This window comes from Zingiber officinale, chromosome 6A (genome assembly GCF_018446385.1).
Source record: "Zingiber officinale cultivar Zhangliang chromosome 6A, Zo_v1.1, whole genome shotgun sequence".
NCBI classification, from domain to species: domain Eukaryota; kingdom Viridiplantae; phylum Streptophyta; class Magnoliopsida; order Zingiberales; family Zingiberaceae; genus Zingiber; species Zingiber officinale.
The window spans coordinates 130,567,158-130,583,100 of NC_055997.1; positions in this window are offsets into that span (position 1 = coordinate 130,567,158).

Sequence of the window (15,943 nt, forward strand, 5' to 3'; positions counted from 1 at the left end):
TGAGGTGAATGTTAGAGCAAAAGTATGTACCTTGTTGAAAGCATTGAACTTGAAGACTGAAGGCCCCACAATAATCTTAGCACCCGGAGGTGATTCTACTACTGCTCTGTATATTGTATCTGTGTCGCCTACGTTCGTGACGGTTCTCTTTATTGAGACAGATGATTTGAGATCAGAAATGGATACGGAGGGCAGATTCAAGTGATACAAATGAGCATCCACCAAGTCACAATTTGATGCATCATTAGTGCAGTTAAAGAACTTGAAGTAATCATTTGGATCAACGTCATAAATTAGTCTGGGATCCAAAGCTCTGTTATGATTGATGTGACCACCACCGAAGTCGAAAGGATCAGCGAGCTTTCGAGGAACTCCATCCGCTTCGATAGGGAATTGCGTTGGTCGTGTAAGCTTCATAAAAGGGCAATATTCATATGATCAACAAAATTTGCTCAAAGAGTTTGATGGAAGAACTATAATAAATTTGATGACTAATTAATGACTTACCAGTAGTTATGAGTGCGGATTTAATAACAGCGGGAGACCATTCTGGATGTGTTGCTTTGAGAAGAGATAATGTTGGAACCCCAAGGTGTTTTGATGTGATCAAACAAGCTAAGTTAGGTCTTGCGTTGTCTAACCCTTGTGTCTAAGTGTGCAGGAGCTTAGGAACACAGGAAGTCGAGCAGAAGACGCGGCTAGCGAGAAGGACGGCACGGGGAGAGAGGCCACGGGCTCAGTGCGTCCGAGGGATGAGGTGACCGCGGAAGATTACACCGGTGGATGAGAAGAACACATGCGACGTTCGAGGGATGAGAAACCGGGGAGGAAGGCTGCTCGAGGAGAAGGCCGGAATGTGGGTTCGGGTAAGCCCTATTCCTGATGGCTGAGATCACCCAAACTAGTGGAGCCGGAGCGAGAAGCCCGGACCGAGACGAGCTAAACCGGAGCAATGGTCCCAGACTGAGAAAAGTCAACCCTGTTGACTTTCCTGGTCCGGGCGCTCGGAAGAACCATTTCGGGCGCCCGGACCAGTCCGGGGTGCCTGGAACCCTTCCGAGCGCCCAGACCTGGATATATTCCAGATCACGGTCAAACCGCTATCTGTACATTGGGGGATAAAATTTTATCTCCCCCAGGATGCTCGAGCCCTTCGGGGCGCCCCAAACAGTACTATAAATATAGTACTGTTCTGCACAGTTTAATCAATTCACTTGTAATCCATTTCTCTGTACTTTACTTTTCTGTCTGTGCTGTTAACTCTATAAGAGGCTACTCCGCCCAAAGGAGACATCAGATAGTGCACCACATTTGCCTTGGATTAGCAATCTCCTGATTGCAAACCAAGTAACTTCCTTGTGTTTGTTTTCTTTTTATTAGTCTCTTTATTTTTATTACAAGTGCTTTTATTTAGTTGAAAATCCGAGAAAGGGTTGTTTTATTTTGTAGGGCAATTCACCCCTCCCCTCTTGCCAGCCTCCAAAGGGACCAACAAGTGGTATCAGAGTAAGGACGCTTCAGGAGGACTAACAGCCGATCGAAGCAACGAGATTGCCGGACCAAGCATCGTTCCACTAAAATTTAAGGGGGACTTCGCACACTAGAAGCGTCATATGGAGGTATTTCTAAAAACCGATTTTGAAATTCTTCTAATTATAAAATATGATTTTGTAGCTCCTACTAATCAACATAGAGAAGAAAAAGAAGAGAGATTCTGAACGAAGAAGGAGCAGAATGATTCCGTAGCGAACAATCGAGCGGAGTATCACCTGTTGAGCGTGCTGCCGCCTCAAGAAGTCAACCGCGTCGGAAACTACTCGTCAGCTAAAGAACTCTGAAAAAAATTCCTGGAGCTTCAAGAAGGCATGTCCGAAGCCAAACTAGCAAGAAGAGACATCTTTGGGAACAATCTGACAAACATCCGTCTGGAAAAAGGTGAGAAGGTAGCCGATCTACACGCGAAGGTAAATGAATTAATTACCGATCTCGAGAACCTCGGTGAAACGGTAACCAACCGAGACACTATACGCTACACACTCAACGCGTTTCCCAGAACTCCAGAATGGACGTCAATCCTTGACGCCTACTACATTTCAAAGGACCTGGAGGTAAGTACCTTAGAAGAGTTATTTTCTACTCTTGAATTACATGAAACCAGATGTGCAGGGACAACAAAGGAATCAAGCCAGATTATGGCGCTAAACGCAACCAAAAATGATGAACCCGAGTCAGACTCAGAAGAAGATCAAGAAGCATATATGGTAAGAAATTTTAAAAAATTCTTTCGATCTAATAAATTTAAAGAAATGCAGAATAAGAAAAATCCAAGAAATAGAAGAAGGGTTCATTGCTACCAGTGTCAAAAGGAAGGACACTTTAAAGAAGATTGCCCAGAATTAAAGAAGCACAAAGTCAAGATACCTAAGAAGCACAAGATTCTAAAAGCCACTTGGGACGACACTTCATCATCTGAATCCGAAGTACAAGAATATGCCGGACTAGCACTGATGGCGAGCTATGAAGGGCAAAGTACATCGAAACCCAGTATCGATGAAGGGGGAGCGACTTCAGACGAATGCAGCAAAACAGGGGGAGAGTCAGACTTCAAGTCTGATATGGTAAGTGAGGTATGCCTATTACCTCATGATCAACTTTATTTTGGTTTTAAAGCTATGGTAAAATCCATGTACAAATTAGAAAATTAAAATGTCAAATTAAAAAAAATGAAATTTTAGAAATAAAAAGAATTTTGGCAAAATCTTGTCTAATAGAAGACTTTGATAAAATAAAATTTGAAAATGATAAATTAAAAGAAGAAATAGAAAATTTGAAAAAGACTACATGTTCAAATATTTATGCTTTTAAAAATTATAGAGGATTAAACTAGTATTATAGGTTTCAGCAAAATCAAATCAGGAAAATATCAAAAGCCTATGTGCCTAGAAAATACTTGATTAACTTTGTAGGAAGGAACCTCTATTGGGTTTCAAAAACTTGTTTAATTTAAAAATTAAAATTAGACATAGCATTTTCAGCAAGAAAATTAAACATTTAATTTCTTTTTGCAGCTTTGTCTAAGAAAGTGGTTGTTGTTCCAATAACCAAGAAGGCCTAGTGCCTCGCCACTGCCTGGAAGCCAAGTATCGAAATAAGAGTTTAATTGACTAACTGAAAAAGTATTAAATTAATTTTAAAAAAAAATACTTTAAAGGGTTACTCAATTTGTTTAGAAAAATATTTAAAAAAAATATGTTGAAAATATGTTTAGAAATTTGCTTCAACACTTATGAAAATTTCTTCTGTTGAAAATATATTTCTAACTTAGAAATTTAACTTAGAAATCTTTTTTGAAAATTACTTATTCCGTTGCACACAATTTATTTTTAACTTTGAAAACTAAATTTTCTTTTAAACTTAGAATTTCTTTTTACTTATGAAAATTTTCTTAAATTTAAAAAAAATATTCTTAAATTTCTTCTAAAGAAAATTAAAAATAGAAATTTGTTTACTAAGAAATTTTTGCATACTTAAATTTTTTGGAAAATTCTCAAAAATTTCTAACTTAGATTTTTTTTACTCAATTTTTTTTTAATTTAGAGTTAACCTTAGACTTGTCAAATAACCCCATTTTTTATGTGATCAAAGGGGAAGAAGAATGTTAAGTCTAGGGGGGAGGTATAAATTTTTTCTATTGAAGAATCTTTGCACTTATTTGCAAAATTTTGTTTTTACTTTATGTTTGTTTTACCCAATCTTAACTTGGGTTGCTCACATCCAAAGGGGGAGATTGTTGGAACTCCAAGGTGTTTTGATGTGATCAAACAAGTTAAGTTAGGTCCTGTTTGTTTTAACACTTGTGTCTAAGTGTACAAGAGCTTAGAGCACAAGAAGTCGAGCGGAAGACGCGGCTAACGAGAAGGACGACACGGGAGAGAGCCGACGGGCTCGGTGCGTCCGAGGGACGAGGTGACCGCGGAAGAGTACACGGTGGATGAGAAGAACACACACGATGTTCGAGGGATGAGAAACCGAGGAGGAAGGCTGCTCGAGGAGAAGGCCGGAACTTGGGTTCGAGTGAGCCCTATTCCGGATGGCCGAGATTACCCAAGCTAGTGGAGCCGAAGCGAGAAGCCCGGACCGAGATGAGCTGAACTGGAGCAAAGGTCCTATACCGAGAAAAGTCAACCCTATCGACTTTCCTAGTCCGGGCGCCCGGAACCATTCCGAGCGCCCGGACCAGTTTGGGGTGCCCGGAACCCTTCCAGGTGCCCGGACCTAGATATATTCCAAATCGCGGTCAAACCGCTATCTGTACATTGGGGGATAAAATTTTATCCCCCTCAGGGCGCCCGGACCGTTCGGGGCACCCCAAACAGTACTATAAATATAGCACTGTTCTGCACAGTTTAATCAATTCACTTGTAATCCATTTTCGCTGTGCTTTACTTTTCTATCTGTGTTGTTAACACTGTAAGAGGCTACTCCGCTCAAAGGAGACATCAGATAGTGCGCCACATTTGCCTTGGATTAGCAATCTCCTGATTGCAAACCAAGTAACTTTCTTGTGTCTGTTTGCTTTTTATTAGTCTCTTTATTTTTATTACAAGTGCTTTTATTTAGTTGAAAATCCGAGAAAGGGTTGTTCTATTTTGTAAGGCAATTCACCCCTCCCCTCTTGTCGGCCTCCAAAGGGACCAACATATGCTACTCCGGAAACATGAGGGCATGAGTTGCCACGTCATAGACGTGTGCCGACCACAACTTTTTGCCTTTCGCGTGCTTCCCGTTGATCACGAACACCTTCTCTCCCTTCAAGACGCATCTGATAAGAGGCTGCTCTGGGATTGGCTTTGGTGCGCCTAGGCGCCAGGCATCGGAGAGTAGGTCGTAGATGTGCACATCATCGGTATGGCGGTTTTCCAGCATGTCACATCCGCCGATCACCACCAGCTCACACTCGATGACCATGGCATTGCTGCAACCCTTCTTGTTGTTGGGGTGGTTGACGACCAGATGCCGCATCATGCAGACACCCGTGGCAAGCTCGTATAGGGCTAGGTTCAACTTGCCGACGGATGGCAAGAGCTTTCCCTAAAGGAGCAACGCGACGACGCAGTGGGAGAGGTCGACGACCTTGCGGATGCGATAGAAGGACGACGAGTCGAGTTTGTTCTTCCAACGCTTGCAGACAACCCGAGTAGCGGGGATGGCGTGGAAGGGGAGGCGCAGGAGGCACTCGAGAGTGATGTCGTCCGACAACCCTGGAATTAGATTGGCCTCCATGGTATTCTGCGAGACAAGCTCCGTAAGGTGGGAACGATGGAAAAAAGAGACAAATAATAGGGAAAGAGCAAGAATTAATATGAGAGTAATAAAATTATTGTTCATTGATATTTGCCCTAAGGACAATACAATATATAATGTTCAAAAAGTACTTGGTCAATTTAACCAATTAATAAATAACAGAATTATTCTAATAATTATAATATAATTATTAGAATAATTCAAATACTAATTTGATTTGATTTAGTGATTTGATCCGGTCAACTCTAGTAATTCTCTTTTATCTCTTTTACCCCCTAACAAACTTAACGGGAGATCTTTGACGTTGAGTTTGTTTGCTAACTTGTTGAAACGTTGTCTGGATAATAGCTTAGTAAAGATATCAACGATTTGATGTTCAACAGAAATATAAAAGATGGATAACTGCCGAGTTGCCACACGTTCACGGACAAAATGAAAATCAATTTCCACATGTTTTGTACGAGCATGAAATATTCGATTTGTTGTGAGATATGTTGCTCCGATATTATCACACCAAATTTTTGGTGCAATATTTGATGCAAGATGAAATTCAGAGAGAAGTGATTGAAGCCAAATAATTTCTGACGTTGTATTTGCTATAGCTTTATATTTACCTCAGTGCTTGAACGAGATACTGTAGGTTGCTTTTTCGAATTCCATGAGATAAGATTTCGTCCAAGAAATATTACATATCCACTAGTAGAGCGTCTATCTTCAGGAGAACTTGCCCAATCTGTATCACTATATGCATGTAAATCTCGAGACGATTGACAATATGAAAGAAGACCATGTAGAATAGTATCTTTGAGATAGCGAAGTATTCCTTTTATATTATCCCAATTTTGTTCAGTTGGAGTATGCATGAATTGAAAAGAACGATTTACCATAAAAGTAATATCAGAACATGTGATAGTGAATTGTAAGGCTTCAACAATACTTTGATAAATCTGTGGATCAGACAGAGCAGGAGAGGATGAAGTTGAAGAGTTGTTTATAGCAATTGGTGTAGAGACCAGATGTGCTCCATCCATTTTGGCTCTTTGAAGAAGTTCAGTAATATATTTGGTCTGAGAGAGAAGATAGCCATCCTCATGTGGAATAAGCTCAATATCAAGAAAAAAATGAGCAATACCCAAATCTCGAGTAGGAAATTTTTTATTGAGATAGATCTATTATTATATTTGTGAAATAGAGATGAGTCAATCTTTGATCCAGAAAATTCTTGAGCTTGTAACCAATTAGATAGTCGATGAAACCATGCACGAGGAGCTTGTCGAAGACCATAAAAGGATTTCTTAAGTTGGCAAACATGAGATGGAAATTGTGGATGAATGAACCCAGGTGTTTGCTCCATGAATACATTTTCCTCAAGATAACCATGAAGAAACGCATTTGAAATGTCTAATTGTCGTACAGGCCAATTAGTACTAACAGCTATTGATAATAATAGTCTGACAGATGTGATTTTGATGATTAGGCTAAAAGTGCCATTAAAGTCAATACCTGGTTGTTGACTAAATCATTTAGCTACAAGTCAAGATTTGTGTCATTCAAAAGAACCATCAGCTCGATGCTTAAGATGGAATACCCATTTAGAGCCCACAACATTCATTGAGAGAGTGCGTGGAACTAGACTCCATGTTCTATTTCGAAGAAATGCATCAAATTCAGTAGCCATTGCACTATGCCAGTTTGGATCCTTGCTTGCTTGTGTAAAACAAGTTGGTTCAATAGGTTTTGAAGAGACCACTAGAGCTCATGGAAGGGGATATCGAGTTGCATTTGGTGGGCAACGTTCATAAATGTCACTAATGGGAAGCATGCGACGAGGAGTATTATCATCTGAATCACTTATTGATAGCGACAAGGAAGTAGGCTGACATGGTGATGTAGATGATAGACTTGCATTATCCGAGAATCTAGAACTAGAGAGAATATTATCTTCGACCGGCGAGGCTTCCAAAATTGGAGCAGCAACCTGAGATGATTCTGATGCAATAGGGGAGTTATTAGAGAGTTCTGGAGCAGAACCTAGGATGCCATCACTTCTGACAATATTAGGTGGCATCAAGAAGGTGCCACTTGTATCTGGAGGAGAGATCGAAGAAGCTATCGAAAAATGGAATAGAGACTCATCAAAAGTAAAATGTCATGAAATATAAATTCGTCCTGTTGGTATATGCAAGCAGCGATAACCATGGTGCAAATTGCTATAACGAGAGTCAAGTTTGTATTTAGAATAGGGGCATAATCATGGATAACATGCACAACCAAAAATTTGAAGGAAAGTGTAATCAGGGTTTGATTATAAAGTTTTTCAAAAGGACACTTATGATTGAGCAATGGAGTAGAAAGTCGATTTAAGAGATATACTATAGTGCTAACAGCTTCATTCCAAAATTTACACGGAACCGATGCATGATAAAGAAGAGCTAAGGTAGTTTCAACTATATGTCTATGTTTTCTCTCAACAGAGTCATTTTGTTCTGGAGTGTGAGAACAAGAAACTCGATAAACAATTCTACAAGAGATAAGATGACGATGGAGAGCTTGATATTCGCCTCCCCAATCAGAATGAAAAAAAGAGTATTTTACGATTAAAATATCGTTCAACTTGAATTTGAAAATTACAAAATACAACAACAATATCAACAACGACAACCAAGCCTTTTCCCACTAGATGGGGTCAGTTGTATGAATCCTTTTACGCCATTGAGCTCTATCTCCTATTATATCATCATCTATATTTAAATAAATTTTATCTTATTTTATTGTTGCTAAGTCTTTTTTGGCCTTCCTCTTCCTCGTTTGATATGCATATTTATCATAGTTTTACATCGCCTAATTGGAGCATCTATTGGTCATCGAAGTACATGTCTGTACCATCTTAAACGTGTCTCTCGGAGTTTTTTCTCAATAGATACAACTCTGACTTTCTCTCTAATGCTCTCATTTCTTATTTCTCCATCCTCGTATATCCACACATCTACCTTAACATCCTCATATATGCAACTCACATATTCTACTCATGTGCTCGAGTCATAGTCCAACATTCAGCTCCATATTGTTGGTTGCTACTCGGAAAACCTAGAGGTTCCACTGTACAAAAATTTTGTACAAAGATCTGAACCTTTTCCTAGCTACCATGTGTTCTTTTAAATTAAATTTTGGATCGCCTGCGGAACTTAACACGTTTGATCCAAAACTTAATCTATTCGTTCTTTTAGGTTTTGACTTGGGTCTCCTGCGGAACTTAACACGTTCGACCCAAATCGCCTTAAATTATTAATTCCATTAAATATTAATTTCCATAATTGGTTCCCAGTACTGACGTGGCGAGGCACATGACCTTCTTGGATATGGGAGCAACCACCACCGACTAGACAAAACCTTTTATAGAAATCTAATATTTAATTTCCTAAAATAACTTTAGGTTAACCGAAAAGAACAATCAAATCACAAGGAAAAAATAAAACAAAAGAACACAACTTCGAAAAACATATTCGAAATACTAGAACGTAAGCCTCTTGTATTTGGTATTATTTCCATAAATAACTAGCATGATGCGGAAAGAAAAATTACTAGTTATACCTTTTAGAAAGACCTCTTGATCTTCTACCGTATTCCTCTTCTAACCTCGGACGTTGTGTGGGCAACGATCTTCCGAGATGAGAAACCACCAAGCACCTTCTTCTTCTCCTAGCTAGGTTCGGCCAACACAAAAGAAGCTTCACCAAGGACGAAGAACAAAACACCAACCAAGCTCCAAGGGATACAAGCTTTCTCTCCTTCTTCTTCTTCTTCTCCAAGTAGTATCCGGCCACCACAAGAACTCCAAGCAAGAGATAAGTTTCGGCCACCACAAAAGAGGAAGAAAGGAAGAGGATGGCCGGCCACAATAATTTTCTTCAAGGATGAATAATTTCGGCCACCACCAATGCTCCAAGGGATGCTAAAGATGAGATTTGCTTTCTCTCCTTCTTCTCCTTCCTTGATCCGGCCACAAACAAAAGCTCCACCAAGAAGATAGGTTTCGGCCAACAAGAGGAGAAGAGAGAAAGGGAAGGGCCGGCCACCACACCAAGGAAAAGAGGGAGAAAAATAATAGAGGTTGTCACTCATGAAGGCACCCTCACCCCTTCTTTTATATTCCTTGGCCTAGGCAAATTAGGAAATTTAATTACAATAAAATTTCCTCAATTTCCTTGACATAATTTAATTGAGAAAAATAAAATAAAATTTCCCCAATTGAAATCTTATGGCCGGCCACATCAATGAAGAACAAATTGGACAAGTTTCAATCAACAATTAAAACTTCCTAATTTGTTTCCGGAAATTTTAAAAAATAAAATTTCTCTTCAAAATCTCTTCATGGTTGATAAAAGGAAATTTCTATAATTTTAATTTTACAACATGTGAATAATTTTTTAAAGAGAGAATAAAATATCTCACCAATCTACAAATAAGGAAAAAGATCTAATCTCTTTCTTTAATCTTTTGTAGATCTTTTACAAGAGAGATATTTTAATTTTAATTCTCTTTAATAAATTATATCTCCCACATAATAAAAATTAAAATTAAAATCCTTTTTTAATTTAATTTGGCCGGCCCCCACTAGCTTGGGTTCAAGCTAGGGCCGGCCACCCAATCTTATACCTAGGTCGGCCCTAGCTTGTTTCCAAGCTAGCTTGGCCGGCCCCCTTTAAGTGGGTATAGAAGGTGGGTATAGGTGGGTATAGTACTCTATAAATAAGAGACTACGATAGGGACCGAGAGGAGGAATTGGTTTTGGTCTCCCGATAAAATTAAGCATCCCGTGTTCGCCCCGAACACACAACTTAATATTATCAATAATAATTCATTCCACTAGAGAACTATTATTGAACTACCGCACCAATCCCAAATTACATTTTTGGGCTCCTTCTTATTATGAGTGTGTTAGTCTCCCTGTGTTTAAGATATCGAATGTCCACTAATTAAGTGAGTTACTGACAACTCATTTAATTAATATCTTAGTCCAAGAGTAGTACCACTCAACCTTATTATCATGTCGGACTAAGTCCACCTGCAGGGTTTAACATGACAATCCTTATAAGCTCCTCTTGAGGACATTATCAACCTAGTATCTCTAGGACACAGTTTCCTTCTATAATCAACAACACACACTATAAGTGATACCATTTCCCAACTTACCGGGCTTATTGATTTATCGAACTAAATCTCACCCATTGATAAATTAAAGAAATAAATATCAAATATATGTGCTTGTTATTATATTAGGATTAAGAGCACACACTTCCATAATAACCGAGGTCTTTGTTTCTTTATAAAGTCAGTATAAAAGAAACGACCTCAAATGGTCCTACTCAATACACTTTGAGTGTACTAGTGTAATTATACAGTCAAGATAAACTGATACCTAATTACACTACGACCTTCCAATGGTTTGTTCCTTTCCATTATGGTCGTGAGCTACTGTTTATAATTTATAAGGTACTGATAACATGATCCTCTGTGTGTGACACTACACACCATGTTATCTACAATATAAATTAATTGAACAACTACATTTATCATAAATGTAGACATTTGACCAATGTGATTCTTATTTTTAGATAAATGTTTATACCAAAAGCTAGGCTTTTAGTATACACTCTAACAATCTCCCACTTATACTAAAAGACTAAGCTGCTATATCTGTTGCCATACATCTGATTCCTAACCCTTCAACATGTCCATCAAAAGCTCTTGCCTTAAGGACCTCGGTGGAAGGATCTATAGGTCATCACCTGATGCAATCTAGGCAGCAACAACTTCTCCTCGTTTATACGATTTCTCGTATTGGGTGGTACTTGCGCTCTATTGTGTTTACTTGCCTTATAGACTTATGATTTCTTCGAGTTTGCTACTGCACCAACATTATTACAATAAATTGTAATAATCTTTGGACAAACCAGAAATCATATCTTAGTCTATCTTGAGGTTATTGAGTCATTCAGCTTTTATGGCTACCTCAGAGGCTTGCCATATACTAAGCTTCTATGATAGAGTCCAGAAAAACACCTATGCTTATCACTCTTCCATAGTTATAAACACAAAACCTCGAGGTTGACTTACTATTGTCCCTATCTGATTGGAAGTCAAAATCCATGCAACCCACAAGGACCAAATTAACTGCCTTGTAAGCTAGCATATAATCTCTAGTGCCTCTAAGGTACTTCAATATATGCTTTACTGCAGTCCACTGTCCTTGTCCAGAGTTACTTTGATATCTGCCAACTATGCCCTTGGCAAAACAGATTTCTTATCTCGTGCATAGCATTCATTAGGCTTCCGACAGCCGAAGCATCAAGAACTGCCTTTCTTTCCTTTATCTCCTTTGATGTCTACAGAGACATATCTTTAGATAAAGTTACTCCATCCTGAAAAGGTAAGAAACCTTTCTTGGAGTTTTACATGCTTTAAAACGAGCAAGGATTTTTTAGTTGTATGCAGCTTGGGATAAGTAAAATATTCTTTTCTTGCGATCCCTTATTACTTTGATCTCAAGAATATATTCATTCTCCCAAGTCCTTTATATCGAATTGTTTGGATAACCATACCCTTACTTCTGACAACATTTTGATATTGTTTCCAACTACCAAAAATGTTATCTACGTATAGTACAAGAAATACCACTACGCTTCCATCACACCTTTTGTATACACAAGACTTATCCGGTTACTAAATAAATCCATAGGTCTGAATTACTTTGATAAACCGGATGTTCCAAGACCTTGAAGCTTTGCCTCAGTCCATAGACTGATTGAGCTTTACACAAGATGCTCTTAGCCCTTTGCAATGAAACCTTCTGGTTGCTTTATATGGATGCTTTCTTCAAGACTTCCATTAAGGAATGCTGTCTTGACATCCACTTGCCAAATAGATAAAAGAATCCGGATAGACTTAAGCATGGCTACCAGTAAAAAAAATTCCTTTTTCATCAAGCCTTGCTTTGAAGGTTTCTACCTTCCTGTCTATCCCTCTTTTCCTATTATAGACCTTTGACACCCAAAGGCTTTTACACCACTTGATGGTTCTACAAGCTTCCAGATTTTATTAGAATACATATATTCTAATTCTATTATTCATTACTCTTTGCCAAGATGCTGCATATTCATCTTGGAGTGCTTCGTCATATGTCCGGAGATCAGGTTCATGTCCTTCAGGGATCGAGTTCAAAAACTCTCCCAAAACATGAATCTTTTAAGGTTGCTTAACAACTCTCCCACTACGACAAGGCATTTTCTGCAATTGTGTATCATTTGTGATACGTGTTGCAGTTTTCTTGTGGTATCTCATCTTGTACAGTTGGTACTAGATTAGACATGTCTTTTATTATTTCCTTAAGAACAAATTTACTTATGAGCACGTGGTTCATTATATAGTCCTTTTAAAATCAGTCATTGATGCTAACAATGACCTTCTGATTTTTAAGACTATAAACCTACTTTTGTTTATCTAGGATAACTTACAAACAAGTGAACTCCTATCCAACTTATCATTATCTCTCTTTAACATATGTGCTGGATTACCCGAATCTGAATATGCTTCAAAATAGGCTTACGCCTATTCAGCAATTCTATATGAGTAGAGAGTTCTAACTTGGAAGGTACTATGTTCACTTTCGTTTTCAGAGTTTTATCCTTAAAACAAACTTGGTAATTCTCTGAATAACTCATCATCTATCTAATTATTCCATAAGAGTCCTTTACCTTCTTTCTACTACACCATTATGTTGGGGTGTACCAGATGCAGTTAGTTGAGATTGAATCCCTACTTCTGATAAGTGACTCCTAAATTCTCCCAAGAGGTATTTGCCACTATGATCTCACCATAGTGTCTTTTTACTTTGTTGTTTCTCCACATCAGCCTAGTACTTTTTGAACTAATCAAAGTACTTAGTCTTGTTGGTTGCTACTCGGAAAACCTAGAGGTTCCACTGTACAAAAAATTTTGTACAAAGGTCTGAACCTTTTCCTAGCTACCATGTGTTCTTTTAAATTAAATTTTGGATCGCCTGCGGAACTTAACACGTTTGATCCAAAACTTAATCTATTTGTTCTTTTAGGTTTTGACTTGGATCTCCTGCGGAACTTAACACGTTCGACCCAAATCACCTTAAGTTATTAATTCCATTAAATATTAATTTCCATAATTGGTTTCCAGTACTGACGTGGCGAGGCACATGGCCTTCTTGGATATGGGAGCAACCACCACCGACTAGACAAAACCTTTTATAGAAATCTAATATTTAATTTCCTAAAATAACTTTAGGTTAACCAAAAAGAACAATCAAATCACAAGGAAAAATAAAACAAAAGAACACAACTTCGAAAAACATATTCGAAATACTAGAATCGTAAGCCTCTTGTATTTGGTATTATTTCCATAAATAACTAGCATGATGCGGAAAGAAAAATTACTAGTTATACCTTTTAGAAAGACCTCTTGATCTTCTACCGTATTCCTCTTCTAACCTCGGACGTTGTGTGGGCAACGATCTTCCGAGATGAGAACCACCAAGCACCTTCTTCTTCCTTGCAAGTTTCGGCCATCAAAACATCTTCTAGGATGAAGAGGTTCGGCCACCACCACCATGTTCCAAGGGATGCTAGAAACGAGGCTTGCTTTCTCTCCTTCTTCTCCTTCCTTGATCCGGCCACTAACAAAAGCTCCACCAAGAGATAAGTTTCAGCCAACAAGAGGAGAGGAGAGAAATAGGGCCGGCCACCAAAACCAAAGAAGAGAGGAAGAAAAAGAATAGAGTTGTTCACCATGAAGCCTCCTCTACCCCCTCTTTTATAATCCTTGGTCTTGGCAAATAAGGAAAAATTAATAATACCTGCCTTAATTCTTTTTCCATGAAAAAGAAAAATTAATTAAAAATTAATTTTCTTTTCCAACTTATTTGGTCGACCACCTACAATCCACAAATCAAGGAAAGTTTTAATTAAAACAAAAATTAAAACTTCCTAATTTGTTTCTAGAAATTTATAAAAATTTCTCCAATAATTTTATCCCTTCATGATTGATTAATAAAAAGGAAATTTAATAAATTAAAATCTTTCTTTTAAACATGTGGATAAAAAGAAAGTTATCTCTAAAAATTAAAATCTCTTTTAATCTACAAATAAGGAAAGATATCAAATCTTTTCTTAATCTCTTGTAGAAATTTATAAAAGAGAAAATTTAATTTTTAAACTTTCTTTTAAATCATGAACATGGTTAAATAGGAAAGTTTTCTTAAAATTTAAAATCCACCTTTTAATCAACAAATAAGGAAAGATTTCAAATTTTAAACTCTCTTTTAAACATGTAGATGATTTACAAATAAGAAAAGTTTTTACCAAAAATTAAAACCATCCTCTTAAACTACAAATAAGGAAAGAGATTAATCTCTTCTCTTAATCTTTTGTAGAAAGCTATAAAAGGAAATTTTTAATTTTTAAACTCTCTTTTAAAATCATGATATCCACATAAGAAATAATTTCAATAAAAATTCTTTTTAATATTCTAGTGGCCGACCACCTAAGCTTGGGACCCATGCTTTGGCCGGCCACCTACATGTCTCATCCACTTGGACTTGGCCGGCCCTAGCTTGGGTTCCAAGCTAGCTTGGCCCCATTGGATGGGTAAGAAGGTGGGTATGCGGTGGGTATAAATCTCTATATACTAGAGGCTATGATAGGGACCGAGAGGAGGAATTGGTTTTGGTCTCCCGATGAAATTAAGCATCCCGTGTTTGCCCGAACACACAACTTAATTTCATCAATAATAATTCATTCCACTAAAGAACTATTATTGAACTACCGCACCAATCCCAAATTACATTTTGGGCTCCTTCTTATTATGAGTGTGTTAGTCTCCCTGTGTTTAAGATAACAAATGTCCACTAATTAAGTAAGTTACTGACAACTCACTTAATTAATATCTAGCTCCAAGAGTAGTACCACTCAACTTCATCGTCATGTCGGACTAAGTCCACCTGCAGGGTTTAACATGACAATCCTTATGAGCTCCTCTTGGGGACATTCTCAACCTAGATCACTAGGACACAGTTTCCTTCTATAATCAACAACACACACTATAAGTGATATCATTTCCCAACTTATCGGGCTTATTGATTTATCGAACTAAATCTCACCCATTGATAAATTAAAGAAATAAATATCAAATATATGTGCTTGTTATTATATTAGGATTAAGAGCACACACTTCCATAATAACTGAGGTCTTTGTTCCTTTATAAAGTCAGTATAAAAGAAACGACCTCTAATGGTCCTACTCAATACACTCTAAGTGTACTAGTGTAATTATATAGTTAAGATAAACTAATACCTAATTACACTACGACCTCCAATAGTTTGTTCCTTTCCATTTTAGTCGTGAGCTACTGTTTATAATTTATAAGAAACCGATAACAGGATCTTCTGTGTGTGACACCACACACCATGGTATCTACAATATAATTTAATTGCACAACTACATTTATCATAAATGTAGATATTTGACCAATGTGATTCTTATGTCAAGATAAATGTTTATACCAAAGGCTAGGCTTTTAGTATACACTCTAACAATCTCCCACTTATACTAA